The following is a 19773-nucleotide window of genomic DNA, read 5'->3' as shown; positions in this document are numbered from 1 at the left end:
ACTTGAGTATCCAGGATAAGGTGAAAATTTTTGTTGGCAAGATAGGTCCCGCCCGTAAGAGATATTTTGACCTTTATAACAAATGGTACGCTAAATTTCGAAAAATATCGCAGAGATATGTTTCGGAGACTTGATAAGTACCGAGTTTCTGGTTCCGATGTGGACAGAATATCTTATATAGATTCCAGAACTAGATATAGAGTTTTATGTGCTGAAAAAAAAATCTCCTACCAAAATAGAAACATTGATTGGCTGAATATTGTTAAGGATAGTAGCGAATGTTGGAAGATTACCAATTCCATTGAATGAAATGTACATAAGCATAACAACAATTTAAGCATACAACATTTTATCTATTCTTCTAAGTTTCTACACCCAGAGAAGGAATTTGATCACCTAACCATGTTTCAAGAGCAAAATGTCATTTTTGAATGGTGACCATGTAACATTTTTGTCGCAACCATGTTATTTTCTCGGAAATTATGTGTCTGATTTCGGCAAGCATATTATTTCTGGCGAGAAAACAACATTTTTGCCATAAACATGTTACATAGTCATCATCCAAAAATAACATTTTGCTCTTGAAACATTGTTGAGGTGATACACTTTTTTCATTTTTTGGGACAAATCTTACATATTTGTGGTAAACCTTTTTACCTCAAACTTAGAACTGCTTACCTTCGTTTTTAAATACAATATAGGCAATTTTTTCTTCAATAATACACGTTTTTAATATATTAAATATATTTATTAAGAATCAACAGCATCGACTGACCTTGAAATGTTAGTTTATTATTCCACTATTTCCAATGTCCATATAATGTCACCAACTGTAAAACGCATTTTTCTTCTTCTTCTTTTTCTTGTACCTTTCACTTTTAGTAAGTTGCTGTGTAACGATTTTGTCCTCCTTTACAATTGCAATAGCTACAAATATAAAAAATCATAAACCAATTTTTTCCAAAAGGTTAGCGTCACTGAATGTTACCCGTTAATCCAACTAAAAAACCAACTCACGCGCAAACATATCGACTACGTCGATGACAGGTATCAATTACAGGTAGATAAAAGAAATATAGGACAATTTCCCATATCCTAACAAGTGTGTCTCCTTAAGTTTTAAAATGATTGAATACTTCTTAGTACGAATTAACTAAACTATTTTTCTATGCCAAGTGTTATTCGTATGTATGATAAGCTTTCTATAATAAAGGAAGTCAGAATGATCATTTTATAAGAAATTTTACTAAATTTGAGGATACTTGGTTTTAGTTCATATTTTGATTATTTTTACGAATGCTTTGTTATCAATGAATAAAATTTGCTTGTTCAGTAGTAAATTCTTATACCCAGCGAAGAAAACAGTATTAGCAAAATTCCATGCCTTATTCTAGTTAATGAACTATTCCTAACTGCTTTCAGTTTAGGATTTTTTTTACTGAAGCAAGTAAATTTTATTATTTTAAACAAAAATTTAACTTAATGGAAATAAATGGCTAAACTAAATTGATGAACATTTTTTGCTTTAGTTCGGAAGGCACTTTTTTCTGGGTGTGTGCATAGCCTCACATAAATCGGACTAAAACATGAGCCTCTGTGGTCATATGAATCTAAATCGGACGAAAGATATTTATGGGTGCTATATCTAAATCTAAACCGGATTCAACCAAATTTATCATTAATTGCCAGAATGTAAATTCTATTCCCTGTGCAAAATTTCACGTAACTCGGTGTTAAACTTTGGCCTATGTGGTCATATGGGTCTAAATCGAGCGAAAGATACATATAGGAGCTATATCTAAATCTGAACCTATTTCAACTAAATCGGTGATAAATATATATGACAGCTATATCTAAATCTGAACCGGTTTTTTCCAAAATCAATAGCGACTGTCCTTGTCCCGAAAAAAATACCCTATGCCAAATTTGAGGACTGTCGGATGTAAACTGCGACCTGTACTGTGCAAACAAATATACATGAACAGACAGACAGACGGACATAGCTAAATCGACTCAGAATTCAATTCTAAGACGATCTAGTATACCAATCGTCTTAGAATAGAATTCTAAGACGAACGATGGTTCTCTGATATTTCCTTCTTGGCGTTACATACCATTGCACAAACTTATTATACCCTGTACCACAGTAGTGGTGAAGGGTATAAATACTTGGGGTGTAAATTCAAATAAATTACAAACATTAGTTTTTATTTGTGAAAAAAAAAAAACAAATATTCTGCTTCAAGCAGAATAAAATAGGATACAGAATTTGTGACAGCACTTCATTATCTCAATATCAATGAAACAAACCGTGCTTTTGAATACGAACAGTTAATTTTTGCGATTTAAGATTTTCTGTCCTTTTTCGATATCTTTTCCATCAATGAAATATATTTTGAATGTAATCATTAACAAGGGCCAAGTAACGACGACAATTTTCCATTTTCACTTTGACCAGAGATGTAACAAATTTCTGCCCACACCACATTTATTACCAATCATTCTTACAGGCGTCTTACAAGGTGGTAAAAAAATCTTCTTCTGAAGCACTTTTTTGCACATTGTTTGGTTGGCTTTGGCCCAATTTATGTGTCATTTGCCCAGTCATTTATACCCCAATGAATTTGGCTAAACAAATTATGATTGTGAGTCAAAACAAAAAATATCAGAAATAACTACAGCCCAAAGTTCAGCATGACAGGATCTTAAATATCCTCCACAATGAATGCCACAACTTCTACCCATGACTTGGGTAGCTTAGGTCATCACGTTATACACTGAAGGAAGAGTTTTCTTTTCTAAAGAACGAAATTTTAGACAAACGAATTTTTTTTTAATGCTAGAAACTATTCTTGAAAACCAATTTAAAAAACTTGGAAACAGTTGGTTCACCACTTGCCAAAAATTTGGGCCTATTCACTCCAAATCCAGTCGTTCCGAGCAAAATTTTCGATAAGTTGAAAACATGATGACTAATTAACAATCCATTCTATGATGGGGTCTATAAAGATACGGCAATGTGAAATGTAGGAAGACATAAAATGACACCCACACGCATATATGGGGCCAGCAAGTTTTTCCATAAGCTTTCGGACATTTTTAAAGGCACATTTTATGACCCCCTGTTTGTATATGTAAGACTATATTACCGCTTGTTTGTGTCATCATCCTCCATACTCATAAAAAACATGAGAGTACGGTATTATGTGCAGCAATAATTTTTGCGGACATAAACAAAGCAAGCACACTATTCACTGAACCATCTAGCTTTTACAGCCACCAACACACAAGAAACACATAGACTCAAACAATCATATTTATACATCCGTTTGTAGTGCACACACAAGCAGCTTTAAAGGAACCTCGTTAAAAGAAAACTTTAGTTGCTTCTTTTTGCGGATTGTGCAGACACGCAAAAAATCAGTTGGAAAACAGGTGTAGCAAAGGTTGTTCTTTTGTCTCTCTATCTCTCTAAATGTTCAAACATAAACAAATTTGTTTATTACAAAATGTTTGCTTTTGCCGTTAATAAAAACACGTTTATTCTAAACCACAGTCGATCTCGTGGTACACATGTAATGCAGTGCCACAAACCCTTACATGAAATTTGAAATTGTTACGTTATTTCCATTTTTCTTCTACCCAAAAGTTTCATCGCATGTAAGAAACGCTATACCAGCACCCGTGCCAAAAATAATCTACCAAAATTTCAAGAAAATTTTACAAAAAATCTACTAAATTTAAAAAATCTTTTTCTATAGAAAATTTTGTCAAAATTTTATTTCTATAGGAAATTTTGTCAACATTTTATTTCTACAAAAATTTTCTCAAAATTTTAATTCTATAGAGAATTTTGTTAAAGTTTTTCTCTTATAGAAAATTTTGTTACAATTTTATTTCTATAGAAAATTTTGTCAAAATTTTATTTCTATAGAAAATTGAAGTACCTCTTAGTTGGAGAGGAATATATTGCAAAATCTACCAAAACATCAACCAGACGAAGTTTCTTTAAATGCGATCTGCGTTTAAAGAAACTTACTATTTGAAATCTAGTATGGTATTTTTGGTCCATAAAGATCTTTGCTTTGGTAATTTTGGCATATGTCGGCCCATGTTTTGATATTGATTTTCCTAGAATACCTCTAGATTTCCAATTTCAGGCAAATTGGGTAAAAACTACGGATTCTAGAAGCCCAAGAATTAAACTCGGGAGATCGGTTTATATGGGGGCTATATCAAAACATGGACCACCATTTTCGACACACGTCTTTATGGTCCTAGAGTATCTCTAGATTTCAAATTTCAGGTAAATTGGATAAAAACTACGGATTCTAGAAGCCCAAGAAATAAAATTGGGAGATGGGTCTTGATGGGGGCTATATCAAAATGGTGACCGATACTCACCATTTTCGGCACACCTCTTTAAGGTCCTAGAATACCTCCAAATTTCCGATTTGAGGCAAATTGGATAAAAATTCTGGAAGACCAAAAAGTAAAATCGGGAGATCGGTCTATATGGTGGCCATATCAAAACATGGACCGTTACTCACCATTTTCGGCACACGTCTTTAGGGTTCTAGAGAACCACTAGATTTCAAATTTCAGGTAAATTAGATTAAAACTACGGATTCTAGAAATCCAAGAAGTAAAATCGGGACATCGGTCTATATGGGGGCTATATCAAACCATGAACCGATACACCCCATTATCGGCACACCTCTTTAAGGTCCTAGAATATCTCTAGATTTCCAATTTCAGGCTAATCGGATAGAAATACACTTTCTAGACGCCCAAGAACCAAAATCGGGAAATCGGTCCATATGGGCGTTATACCAAAACATGGACCGATAGGCACCATTTTTGGTACCCCTTTTGATGGTACTAAAATACCTATAGATTTCCCATTTCAGGCAAATTGGATAAAAACTACAGTTTTTATAATCCCAAGACCCCAAATCGGGAGGTCGGTTTATATGGGGACTATATCAAAACTTGGACCAATATTGCCCATCTTCGAACTTGACCTGCCTGCAAACAAAAGACGAATCTGTGCCAAATTTCAGGACGATAGCGTTATTATTGAAGGCTATAGCGTGATTAAAACAGACAGACGGACATGGTTATATCGCATTAGAATTTGTCTCTGATCAAGAATATATATACTTTATATAGTCGGAAATCGATATTTCGATGTGTTACAAACGGAATGACAAACTTATTATACACCCGTCACCATTCTATGGTGGTGGGTATAATAAAGAACAAAATCATTGGCGCCAATTCATTACCATTTTAACCATGCTCTAGTCCATTCTCACTATTTTTGGGAATCGTACGAAAATGTTCTCTTGATTTAGTTCATATTGAATTTATGTTTACGCTGATTGAACGTTATACCCACATTTAGTTCATAAAATGTTTGAGACATATTTAACAAAAGAAAAATTTCATTGGAACCTTTCGAAAAAGTAATAAAATTTAACTAAAAACAAATATATTTTTTTTTTGCAATAAAACTACGGAATTTTTTTCAATGTAATATTTGAAATACGTAACTTGAATATTTCTGTTTTTACAGATTAACTTAGCACCTACCTTTATAAAGGACAATGAAATTACATGAAGCGAGCTGATGGTAAAACGAATAAATTAAAGATTGGTGTCCTAGTTCTCAAAACTTAAATTTAAAACTGTATTGCGTTTTAATTTATGCCTTGTCCAATTCTCCACTCTTTTGGTTTGGAATCAATACCAAAAGCATTAGCGGAACCACAAAGTTTTTGTACCAATATTTAGATTTAAATATATGGTAAACATACCGTCCCAAATGCAGAAATTCTCTTCCATAATTGTTTATTGACATTAAATATGTATAAATCTCGTGTATCTTGATGGCCCTATTAACTACAGCGCCTCAATTCCATTTATGAAAATATCGATTAATCTCATGCCGTCCCACGGAGCTCCTTTCTCTGCAATATATGGAAACATTCGATTGTTGTAAATTAAAATTTTAAATTCGGCATAATGGGATCCTTTAAACAAAATTAATTTGGAACAAAGATTTATAATCATTTACATCTTAAAAAGGTGTAACAATAAAAGTATTAATGACTTTTTCTGCTGAAATGATATTTTCTGCTTCAGACTGCCTTCATGCTACTTTTGAAAAGATGCTTCTTCGAGGGCTTCAATGAGTTAAGTAGCACATAAATCAAATGATTTAATTCAATATGCAAATTAAATTCTTATTGATGATATTTTTGTATAATTGAACAAAGGAACTTTTCACACAACGTAAATTTTATTATAAAACAACGAAATATCTTTTAAATAAAAATTTCTTTTCAACAAGTAAATTTCAAAATAAAACAAGTAAATATGGCCGAAAGTTTGGCTAGGCCGAATCTACACTGAAAAAATTTTGTCGTGAGGCCAAAGATTTCATTTCCTTAAAATAATAAAGCAAATTTTTCCTAGCATATAAGACGTTTTCTTTGATATGAAGTTTTTTCCTGGTCCAAAAGTCAATAAACTTTCCAGTAAAGTCGTTCTGTCCTTATAGTTAGGTAATTCGACTTAAAATTGTATACCCTAACATGAAAGAAAATTTTATTTGTGAAAGGTCAACTTGGCTTTAATAATTCAGAAAAATTCATCAAAATTAATGAAATCGTCTTTAAATTTGTTGACATTTTGTATTTTGAAAACAAAACAAAGAAGGGTTTAAAAGTGGGACATGTTTTCAATAATTTATTTTAAAGACGTTTTTTTACATGAAACATGGCATAATTTCTTTTTGAAGTCGAATCTGAATTTGGAAATTTAAGTTGTCGTTAATACGTTTTTAAAGGACTCTGATAGCATATGAAGAAAACTCTGAAAACAAGAATAAATTACAATTTGTTTCTTAGGATCAAGTACGCATAACTCAAATTTAAAGGATAATTGTGTCCAAAAGTTATCCTTACATCAATTCTTCGCTTCTTTAGCTCGGAATCTATACCAAAATCATTAATGTAAAGACGAAATCTTTGGAACTGGGCATGCTTTTTTTCAGTGTACCTCCACCATTAATTGCGTACATTCTACTCTGTTAATTTCTTAATATTCTCTTCTAAATTGTAAGCTAGTCCATATGGAGTCTATGTTAGATAAAACAAGTATACACAAACTTAAGTTCGGTCAGGCCGAATCTTAAATACCCACCACCATGAATTAAAAAATATTAATTTTCACGTGGATTTGATGACAGATACTCTGCCAAGCAAACATACACCAAAAAAATTCACGAAATTTTTTCCAATTAATATCTTAATTGAGTTTTAAAAAATATTCAATTAAAAATTAAAAAATCAAATTTTTTAATTGAAATAAAATTCAATCACACAAATTAATAGTAGCAATTAATATTTTAATTGGATCAATTAATTTTTGAATTGAGTGTCAATTATTTTTTGATACTATCATTTCTGTGATTGAAGACATTTCAATTAAAAAATAATTTGGATCAATGAATTTCGTGATTGAGCTAACAGGTTTGCTGATAAGTTCCCGGTTTAACAAAGAAAAACACATTTTTTGTCAAAATTCGTTTTTATTATTCAACATAGTTCCCTTCAAGAGCGATACAACGACCTTCCAATTTTGTGATACCATTTTGGTAGTACTCCTTCGGTTTTGCCTTAAAATAGGCCTCAGTTTCGGCGATCACCTCTTCATTGCAGCCAAATTTTTTCCCTGCGAGCATCCTTTTGAAGTCTGAGAACAAGAAACAGTCGCTGGGGCCAGATCTGGAGAATACGGTGGGTGGGGAAGCAATTCGAAGCCCAATTCATGAATTTTTGCCATCGTTCTCAATGACTTGTGGCACAGTGCGTTGTCTTGGTGGAACAACACTTTTTTCTTCTTTATATGGGGCCGTTTTGCCGCGATTTCGACCTTCAAACGCTCCAAAAATGCCATATAATAGTCACTGTTGGTGGTTTTTCCCTTCTCAAGATAATCGATAAAAATTATTCCATGCGCATCCCAAAAAACAGAGGCCATTACTTTGCCAGCGGAATTTGGAGTCTTTCCACGCTTCGGAGACGGTTCACCGGTCGCTGTCCACTCAGCCGACTGTCGATTGGACTCAGGAGTGTAGTGATGGAGCCATGTTTCATCCATTGTCACATATCGACGGAAAAACTCGGGTGTATTACGAGTTAACAGCTGCAAACACCGCTCAGAATCATCAACACGTTGTTATTTTTGGTCAAATGTGAGCTCGCGCGGCACCCATTTTGCACATATCCGCATATCCAAACACGTTCGTTTGATATCTTTAAGACCTCTGCTATTTCGATCAACTTCATTTTACTGTCATTCAAAATCATTTTGTGGAGTTTTTTAATGTTTTCGTCGGTAACCACCTCTTTCGAGCGTCCACTGCGTTCACCGCAGACCGGGCACTTATCAGCCAACCTGTATTACAAAAACATGGACCGCCCAACACCATATTCGCTACATCTATTTAGGGACCGAAAATGTCTCCAAATTTAATTTCCTGCAAATCGTTTAAAAATTGCGATGTCTACACACTTAAGAGGTCAAATCTGGAGATCGGTCTGTATGAGATAAATACGAAAACATGAACCCATACATACAATATTCGGCATACTTATGCGTAGACCCAAAATATCTCTAGATGAATGAATTTTAGGTAAATCGGTTAAAAACGGGTGTTCGGTCTATATGGGGGCTATACCAAAACATGGACCGATACACACCATTTTCGACACACCTATTTGTGGTCGTAAAATACGTCTAGATCTAAACATGAACCCATACACCATTTTCGACACACGTATTTGCGGTCCTAAAATACCTCTAGATTTCTAATTTCAGGCAAATCGAATGAAAATAGGTTTCTAGTAGCTCAAGAAGTAAAGTCGGGAGTTCGGGCTATATGGGGGCTATACCATAACATGGACCGATACACACGTATTTGTGGTCCTAAAATATCTCTAGATTTCCAATTTCAGACAAATCGAAAAACTACGGGCTAGAAGCGCAGTACCCTAAATCGTAGATTAACCTAAACTATATGGGAGCTATATCAAAACCTGGACCGATATAGCCTAACTTCGAACATGGCCTGCGTGAAGACAAAACACGAATCTGAGCCAATCTTTAGGACGATAACGCCATTATAAGGTTAGGTTAGATTAGGTGGCAGCCCGATGTATCAGGCTCACTTAGACTATTATTCAGTCCATTGTGATACCACATTGGTGAACTTCTCTCTTATCACTGAGTGCTGCCCGATTCCATGTTAAGCTCAATGACAAGGGACCTCCTTTTTATAGCCGAATCCGAACGGCGTTCCACATTGCAGTGAAACCACTTAGAGAAGTTTTGAAACCTTCCATTTAAAATTTGAAAAAAAAAATTCTTCTCACTGGTGTGTAAATTTGAAGGTTGGTTTTAATCAGCTGTTTTTCAGTGTGTTCGAAACTGTTATGTTGCCACAATTTTTAAAAGTTAATAAAAAAGTTTTAAGAAAATTGTGATTGATTTTTATGAACACTGCTTGCTTTCCTAAAAAAATCCCAGCTTCTTTATATAAATAGAGGGCATTTCCAGAATCAATTGTACAAAATCAATGGTCTAATAAAAGTGAATTTCACCAAATTTATTGCATTAAAAATATGGCATCTTCACTTCTGTAAAGTGTTCTTGGCAGAGCTAATGGACAAAAGCTAACGCAGCCAATACCTTTCTGTTGATGTGAGCCGTCGCTATCAAAAATTGTTTGCAATAGTTTTGCAAATATATTAAAATTAACAAGTATATACGGCCGTAAGTTCGGCCAGGCCGAATCTTATGTACCCAGTTCAGTTCAACCGTCGAACTGAACGGACGTGTTTTCTAATAGCGGAGTATTTCATCGTAATAAGTACTTATTACGAATTTCACGTGTGGTGGAAATAATAAACCACCATGCAGCGAAATTCAAAGTCATCCACTGGGTTGCTAACTTCAGGGCCCAGTGGACGGGTAACGACTGAAGTTATAAATTTGGGCAGCGACCAAGAGTCAGGCCCAATTAATCGACCTGTAGACGGGTCGACTGGCGGTGACACTTTGGCAAGTCGAACCTTTTCTAAGGTGACGACATCAAAAGGAGGCAATCCCTCTCGAAAGAGATTCAAGGAACGAAGAAATGCTTTGTTTATCCTAAAGAAATTAGGATCAGTCGACCCAAGCACGTTGTCGGCTAAGCAAAGCGATTCCTTAAAATGGGCTCAAGGAATTCTTGAAGCTGGAAAAAGGGAACGATCACCGGATGAGCTACCATCCTCTAAACGGGATCAAAGATCGTTTGCCTCAGTTGCAAAAGACAGCCTTGTGATGGCTATTATTAATAAAGGAGCATTGGACGGTATGATTCCAAGGCAAAAATGGGGGGAAATTGAGAACGCGATGTCTGGTGTCTACTCAGAGGTGCGAAAAAAGTTTCCCGGACCAAGTCCTCGACGGCAAGATGCTGGATGGTATCAAGGACGATATAAGTTAATAGCTTTTGCAGACCAGAGTCAATACTAGAGAGACTAAAAGAATGTAACCCAGATCTTCCAACCGCCGATTGGAAGGTTGGTCGTTTGGATGAGGTGGATGGACCAAGACGACATGCGGTGTTTATATTAAACATAGAGTCGCTGCAACATCTAGCCCAGACCCAAGGTTAGGTTAGGTTAGGTTAAAGTGGCAGCCCGATTAAGATTCAGGCTCACTTAGACTATTCAGTCCATTGTGATACCACATTAACTAAAAGTACCTATTACATATGGGCACTTCTAGTTTTAACCGCTGAACCTTCTTGATTATTTTTCTTTGTTGAACCAACCAGATTGTTCCAAAAATATTAGCAGACTGCTTAAGTTAACGTTTTCCAGATCCGCCAGTAATCTGAAGCTATATGCTCCTAAAAGTTGCTTGCGCTTTACACAAAATGCAGGACACTCACACAAGAGGTGTTTAATTGATTCTTTTTCCTCCGCATCATGACAGCTCATACAATAGTCATTATACTTCGCGCCAATAGTTTTTGCAAAATCTCCTATCAGGCAGCGACCCGTTATAGCAGATATCAGGAGTGATATCTGACGTCTCGAGAACATTAGCATATCTAGTGTGCGGTTTAAGTTGAAATGGGGCCATATTTGCTTGGTGTCGTTACAACCCTTACAATTCTCCCATCGAACATTTGCCATCATAACAGCCTTCTCACGCAGCATGAGCTTGCAGGTAGCTAGGGGCATACCAACAAATTCTAGTTCCCCTGGAATATGTAAGGTAGTCCCTAGCCTTGCCAACTCATCCGCTTCGCAGTTCCCCGGTATGTTCCTATGGCCAGGCACCCATATTAGGTGAATATTGTACTGCTCAGCCATCTCATTGAGAGATATGCGGCAATCGATGGCCGTTTTCGAGTTGAGGAACACAGAGTCCAAGGATTTTATTGCAGGTTGACTGTCTGAGTATATATTAATGCCCACATTTTTTGGAACATTACTTCTCAGCCAATTCGCCACCTCTCTTATTGCTAATATTTCAGCCTGAAAAACACTACAGTGATCAGGTAATCTTTTCGCTATTCGAAGTTCCAGATCTTTAGAATATACTCCGAAACCCACTTGGCCATCCAATTTGGAGCCATCAGTGTAGAAATCTATATATCTTTTATTCCCCGGGGTCCGTGTACACCACGCCTCACTGTTGGGAATTAGAGTCTCAAACTTTTTGTCGAAAAGTGGGCTCGCCAAAGTGTAATCCACTACGTTAGGCACATCTGGCATTCTTTTGAGGACCGAACTGTGACCGTAACTTTTTTCCGACCACAGCGATAGCTCGCGCAACCGCACAGCCGTTGTTGCAGCTGACTGTTTGGCCAAAATGTCTAAAGGCAATAGATTCAGTATGACATTAAGGGAGTTTGTTCCTGTCTTGCTGAATGCACCTGAGATACACAAGCACGCCATACGCTGAACTTTGTCTAAACTTGTCGGCTGGTGAAGTGCCGGCCACCAGACTACAACACCATATAGCATTATAGGTCTAACCACTGCCGTGTATAGCCAATGTACAATTTTTGGTTTTAGTCCCCACTTTTTCCCTATTGCCTTTTTGCACGAGTATAAAGCTACCGTTGCTTTCCTCGCCCTTTCTTCAATATTAAGCTTAAAGTTCAGCTTCCTGTCCAAAATAACGCCATGGTATTTTGCACACTCCCTAAAGGGAATTTCAATACCCCCTAAGGAAATGGGCCTAACCGTGGGAGTTTTGCGATCTTTGCAGTACATGACTATTTCTGTCTTTGCAGGATTTACCCCAAGACCATTATCTTTCGCCCATTTCTCAGTCATCCGGAGGGCTCTCTGTATAATATCTCTAATTGTTGATGGGAATTTTCCCCTGACTGCTATCGCCACATCATCTGCGTATGCCACCACTTGTATCCTTTCTTTTTCTAGGGAAACCAGAAGGTCGTTTATAGCAACATTCCAAAGAAGAGTTGATAGAACTCCTCCTTGAAGAGTGCCTCTGTTCACATACTTTTGTATGTTTGCTTGTCCTAGTGTGGCTGAAATACGTCTCTTCATTAGCAGTTCGTCTAACAGCCTGAGTATACATGGATCAACATTCAGAGTTGTCAGTCCATTTAATATCGAGCTCGGATGGACATTATTGAACGCCCCTTCGATGTCTAGAAACGCCACGATTGTGTATTCTTTGACAGATAGTGAGCTTTCAATAAAGCTGACTAGTTCATGTAGTGCGGTCTCAGTAGACCTGCCCTTCGAGTATGCATGCTGTCGTTTCGAAAACAAACTTGAATCGATGCTAGTTCTAAGATAAATATCTATCATCCTCTCCAGAGTCTTAAGTAGGAATGAGGATAAGCTGATTGGTCGGAAATCCTTCGCCCTCGAGTGAGAGGCTTTTCCCGCTTTAGGTATGAAAACGACTTTTGTTTCCCTCCACTTTCCTGGGATATATGATAAGTTGATACATCCTTTATATATCACCGACAACCAGGGGATAATTTTGTCAGTTACAGCTTGTAACTCCGCCGGAGTAATTCCATCAGGTCCAGGGGATTTGAATGGTCCAAAGCTATTTAGCGCCCATCTTATTCTAGTTTCCGATACAATTTCCTCGACAGGAAACGACCGCTGAGCAACTGTGGCACCGCCAGTACATGGTTCAACCGTTTGATTTCCGGGAAAATGTGTGTCCAATAGTACCTCCAGCGTCTCCTCACTGGACGTTGTCCAATTGCCCTCCGATGTTTTAATGAAACCTGGAGCGGAGTTGGTGGATGCTAGAACCTTCCGTAGTCTGGAAGCCTCGGACGTATTCTCAATACTGCTGCAGTAAGCATTCCAAGAGTTATGCTGAGCCTTTCTCAGTTCTCGCTTGTATCCTCTCAGATTCTTCTTGTAAGCGTCCCAGTCCTCAGGGGCTCTGGTGGACTTTGCCTTGTTAAAGAGCTTCCTGCAGGATTTCCTCATATTACTTAATTCCGTAGACCACCATGGTGGTCGATGTTTCCCCCTTGGCTTTCCTCTAGGGCATGCAGCTTTCAGTGAGATGTTGAAGGCCTTAGTAATCCGCTCCACTGCGTGTTCGATATCTTGCACATTTCTCATATTTGTCTCTGTTATTTCCGGTATCATCATATTGAACGATTCCCTATACCTATTCCAGTCAGCTTTCCTAACATTTGGCGGAAATATGATCTTGGTGATATGAACATCAAATTTGAAACTGATGTAGCGATGATCTGAGAAGCTGTGTTCACTTAAAACCTGCCACTCAGATATCATTTCATTCAGTTCTTGCGAGGCCAAGGTGATGTCCAAAACCTCTTGCCTGTTTTTAGTGACAAAGGTTGGGACATCTCCCTTGTTGCAAACTACCAGATTAGTACGCAAAATAAACTCTATTAGCGACTCTCCCCTTGCATTAGTATCACTACTTCCCCATATACTATGATGTGCATTCGCATCGCATCCCATAATGAGTTTCGTCTTTGTTTTCAGTGACTCCTCCACTAAGGTCTTAACGGCATATGGAGGCATCTCCCTGTCATGTCCCATGTAGACCGAAGATACCCAATATTTGCATTTGGCTATTTCTAAACTTGCAACGACAGTGTCTGTATTGCACATTGAAGGAAGCAGAAACAAATTGAGCTCGTTTTTAGCAATTATACAGGCTCGATTTATATCATTACCAGTATACTGCAATAGTTTGAACCCCGGAGTACTTAATTCACATATTTTGTTTTTATAAACATATGGTTCTTGAATAAGAACTATATCTATGTCCCCTTTCATCAGGAGAACTTTTAAGGCAGCACATGCAGCCTTACAATGATGAAGATTTATCTGGAGGATCCGTAGGACCATCGAGATTTTCAACAACCGTCACATCAGCCGCTTCAATCGAGTCATCAAGAATGTCCTCTTCAGAGATATCGGTGACTCTCGCAATAACCATAGGTTCAACTTTGGTGAGTTCTGAGGCAGTAGAAGCCTCCTCACGCATACGGTATCTATCCATGTCTTCAAATGTCTTGGTATCCCCCTCGACTTCGCAAGAGGATCCGCTTACTTCTGATTCAGACAGAGGCTTGTCCATTTCTGAATCCTTTAGCTGATCGTTTTTATACACCTTCATTTGGATATAATGAAAGCCATAACATACACGGCCCTGGGACTTTGCTAGATGTGGCAAAGACTGAGTGTTCAATATAAACACTGCATGCCGTCTTGGCCCATCCACTTCATCCAAACGGCCAACCTTCCAATCAGCTGTTGGAAGATCTGGATTGCATTGTTTCAGTCTATTTAAAATAGATTCAGGGTCAGGAGGGTTTGCAGGTATCCACGCATGTGCTCTTGGTCTAGCCGGTATGTCTTTCTTCTCGACTAACTCTAGAGCAGCTCCTTCCCAAACTTCACCAATTAATATCAGAGCAGCTTTAAAACATTCTATAGACCTCTGGTCCTCAAATGCGACTAGCTTAAATCGTCCTTGATACCAACCAGCCTCTTGGTGTCGAGGATCTGGGCCGGGAAACTTTTCCAGCACCTGTGAGTAGACGCCAGACAAAGCATTCTCAATTTCCCCCCATTTGTGCGTCCCAGACCCAAGGACGCGTAAGTTATGGCTTTCATGATATCCATATGAAGGTATACAAAAGCGATCAGCCAAAGGATACCGAAACGGACAAGCCTCCGGTAGAGTCAGCAGTGAAAAAGTCTCCTAGCGAAGCCGAAGGAGACATAAAACCTGCAGACTATGGCGAAAATCATATGCGGGAAGTTTCTACAGGCTCAAGCCTCACCAAAGCTGAACCGCGGATTGTTGCGAGAGTCACCGAGATCTGTGAAGAGGAAGCCCTTGATGACTCAATTGAAGCGGTTGATGTGACGGTGGTTGAAAATTTGGATGGTTCTACGGTTCCTCCAGATAAATCTTCACCATTGTAAGGCCGCTTGTGCTGCCTTAAAAGTTCTCCTGATGAAAGGAGACATAGATATAGTTCTTATTCAAGAACCATACATATATAAGAACAAGATCTGTGAATTAAGCACTCCGGGTTTCAAACTTTTGCATAATACCGGTAACGATATAAATCGAGCATGTATAATTGCTAAAAACGAACTAAACTTGTTTCTGCTTCCTTCATTGAGCAATGCAGACACTGTCGTAGCCAGTCTAGAGATATCCACATGCAAATATTGGGTATCTTCGGTCTACATGGGACATGATAGGGATATGCCACCCTGTGCCGTTAAGACCTTAGTTGATGAGTCACTAAAAACAAAGACAAAACTCATTATGGGATGCGATGCAAATGCACATCATAGTATTTGGGGAAGTAGTGATACTAATGCAAGGGGAGAGTCGCTAATAGAGTTTATTTTGCGTACTAACCTGGTAGTTTGCAATAAGGGAGATGCACCAACCTTCGTCACCAGGAACAGACAAGAGGTTTTGGACGTAACGTTGACCTCTCCGGAACTGAATGATAAGATATCTGAGTGGCAAGTTTTGAGGGAACATAGCTTCTCAGATCATCGCTACATCAGTTTCAGATTGGCTGTTCGTACTTCAAAGACCATATTTCCGCCAAATGTTAGGAAAGCTGATTGGAATAGGTATAGGGAATCGTTCAATTTGATGATACCGGAAGTGCCGGATACAAATATGAGCACTGTGCAAGATATCGAACACGCAGTGGAGCGGATTACTAAGGCCTTCAACATTTCACTGAAAGCTGCATGCCCTAGAGGAAAGCCAAGGGGAAAAAATCGGCCGCCATGGTGGACTACGGAGTTAAGTAATATGAGGAAATCCTGCAGGAAGCTCTTTAACAAAGCAAAGTCCACAAGAGCTCCGGAGGATTGGGACACTTACAAGATGAATCTGAGAGAATATAAACGAGAACTGAGAAGGTCTCAACAAAACTCTTGGGATGATTACTGTAGCAGTATTGAGAATACGTCAGAGGCTTCCAGACTACGGAAGGTACTAGCGTCCACTAACACCGCTCCAGGTTTCATTAAAACATCGGAGGGAAATTGGACAACGTCCAGTGAGGAGACGTTGGAGGTACTTTTGGACACACACTTCCCTGGAAATCAGACGGTTGAACCATGTTCCGGCGGTGTAACAGAGGCTCAGCGATCATTTCCTATCGAGGAGATTGTGTCGGAATCTAGAATAAAATGGGCTTTAAATAGCTTTGGACCATTCAAATCCCCCGGACCTGATGGAATTACTCCGGCGGAGTTACAGGCAGTGGCTGAAAGAATTATCCCCTGGTTGACGGTGATATATAAACAATGTGTAAACTTAGCATATATTCCAGAAAAGTGGAGGGAAACAAAAGTCGTCTTCATACCTAAAGCAGGAAAAGCCTCTCACTCGAGTGCGAAGGATTTCCGACCAATCAGCTTATCCTCATTCCTACTTAAGACCCTGGAGAGGATGATAGACATGTATCTTAGAACTAGCGTGGATTCAGGTTTGCTCTCGAAACGACAGCATGCATACTCGAAGGGCAGGTCTACTGAGACCGCATTGCATGAACTGGTCAGCTTTATTGAAAGCTCACTATCTGTCAAAGAATACACAATCGTGGCGTTTCTAGACATCGAAGGGGCGTTCAATAATATCCATCCGAGCTCGATATTAAATGGACTGACAACTCTGAATGTTGATCCAGGTATTCTTAGGCTGTTAGACGAACTTCTAATGAAGAGACGTATTTCAGCCACACTAGGGCAAGCAAACATACAAAGGTATGTGAACAGAGGCACTCCCCAAGGAGGAGTTCTATCACCTCTTCTTTGGAATGTTGCTATAAACAACCTTCTGGTTTCCCTAGAAAAAGAAAGGATAAAAGTGGTGGCATACGCAGATGATGTGGCGCTAGCAGTCAGGGGAAAATTCCCATCCACAATCAGAGATATTATACAGAGAGCTCTCCGGATGACTGAGAAATGGGCGAAAGATAATGGTCTTGGTGTAAATCCAGCAAAGACAGAAATAGTCATGTACTGCAAAGATCGCAAAACTCCCACAGTTAGGCCCATTTCCTTAGGGGGTACTGAAATTCCCTTTGGTGAGTGTGCAAAATACCTTGGCGTTATTTTGGACAGGAAGCTGAATTTTAGGCTTAATATTGAAGAGAGGGCGAGAAAAGCCACGGTAGCTTTGTACTCGTGCAAAAAGGCAATAGGGAAAAAGTGGGGACTAAGACCAAAAATTGTGCATTGGCTATACACGGCAGTGGTTAGACCTATAATGCTATATGGTGTTGTAGTCTGGTGGCCGGCACTTCAGAAACCGACTTGTTTAGATAAAGTTCAGCGTATGGCGAGCTTATGTATCTCAGGCGCATTTAGTAAGACAGGAACAGACTCCCTTAATGTCATGCTACATCTATTGCCTTTAGACATTTTGGCCAAACAGTCAGCTGCAACAACGGCTGTGCGGTTGCGCGAGCTATCGCTGTGGTCGGAAAAAATGTACGGTCATAGTTCGGTCCTCAAAGTAATGCCAGATGTGCCTAACGTAGTGGATTACACCCTGGCAAAACCACTTTTCGACAAAAAGTTTGAAACTCTAATTCCCAACAGTGAGGCGTGGTGTACACAGACCCCGGGGAATAAAAGATATATAGATTTCTATACTGATGGCTCCAAATTGAATGGACAAGTGGGGTTCGGAGTATATTCTAAAGATCTGGAAATTCGAATAGCGAAAAGATTACCTAATCACTGTAGTGTTTTTCAGGCTGAAATATTGGCAATAAGAGAGGTGGTGAATTGGCTGAGAAGTAATGTTCCAACAAATATTGGCATTAATATATACTCAGACAGTCAACCTGCAATAAAATCCTTGGACTCTGTGTTCCTTAACTCAAAAACGGCCATAGACTGCCGCAAATCTCTCAACGAGATGGCTGAGCAGTACAATATTCACCTAATATGGGTGCCTGGTCATAGGAACATACCGGGGAACTGTGAAGCAGATGTGTTAGCAAGGCTAGGAACTACCTTACATATTCCAGGGGAACTAGAATCTGTTGGTATGCCTCTGGCCACCTGCAAGCTCTTACTGCGTGAGAAGGCTGTTATGATGGCCAATATTCGATGGGAAAATTGCAAGGGTTGTAACGACACCAAGCAAATATGGCCCCATTTAAACTTAAACCGCACACTAGATATGCTAGTGTTCTCAAGGCGTCAGATAGCACTTCTAATATCTGCTATAACGGGTCGCTGCCTGATAGGCGAATTTGCAAAAACTATAGGTGCGAAGTATAATGACTATTGTATAAGCTGTCATGACGTGGAGGAAAAGGAATCAATTAAACACCTCTTGTGTGAGTGTCCTGCTTTTTGTGTAAGGCGTAAGCGAATTTTAGGAGCATATAGCTTTAGATTACTGGCTGACCTGGATAACGTTAACTTAAGCAGTTTGTTAATGTTTTTGGAGCAATCTGGTTGGTTCCACAAAAGTAAATAATAGAGAAGGTTCAGTGGTTAAGACTAGAAGTGCCCATATGTAATAGGTACTTTTAGTTAAATGTGGTATCACAATGGACTGAATAGTCTAAGTGAGCCTGAAATTTAATCGGGCTGCCACTTTAACCTAACCTAACCTATGTACCCTCCACCATGGATTGCGTAGAAACTTCTATGAAAGACTGTCATCAACAATCGAAATAGTTGGGTTGTGGTATCTTAAAACTTCTTAACATCGTTTTCTAAATTGTGAGTTAGTCCATACGAGGTATATATTAGACAAAAAAGTTACGTATAGTCAAGTCTACAAATAATTACGAATCGATATGCACGGTACGTAGAGAGCCAGCATTGAAATATGGGGGTCACTTATACGGGGGCTATATACAATTATGAACTTGATATGGACCAATTTTTGTGTGATTGGAAATCGATTTATCTGAGGGATATATATAACTATAGACCGATATGGACCTAGTTAGGCATGGTTGTTAACGACCATATACTAGCACAATGTACTAAATTTCAACTCACTCGGATGAAATTTGCTCCTCCAAGAAGCTCCAAAACCAAATCTCGGGATCGGTTTATATGGGGCTATATATGATTATGGACTGTTATGGACCACTTTTGGCATAGTTGTTAAATATCATATACGATCACCACGTACCAAATTTCA

Source organism: Haematobia irritans, chromosome 5 (assembly GCF_050003625.1).
Source record: "Haematobia irritans isolate KBUSLIRL chromosome 5, ASM5000362v1, whole genome shotgun sequence".
In the NCBI taxonomy this organism is placed as follows: Eukaryota; Metazoa; Arthropoda; class Insecta; order Diptera; family Muscidae; genus Haematobia; species Haematobia irritans.
Note: the sequence above shows the minus strand (reverse complement) of the source record.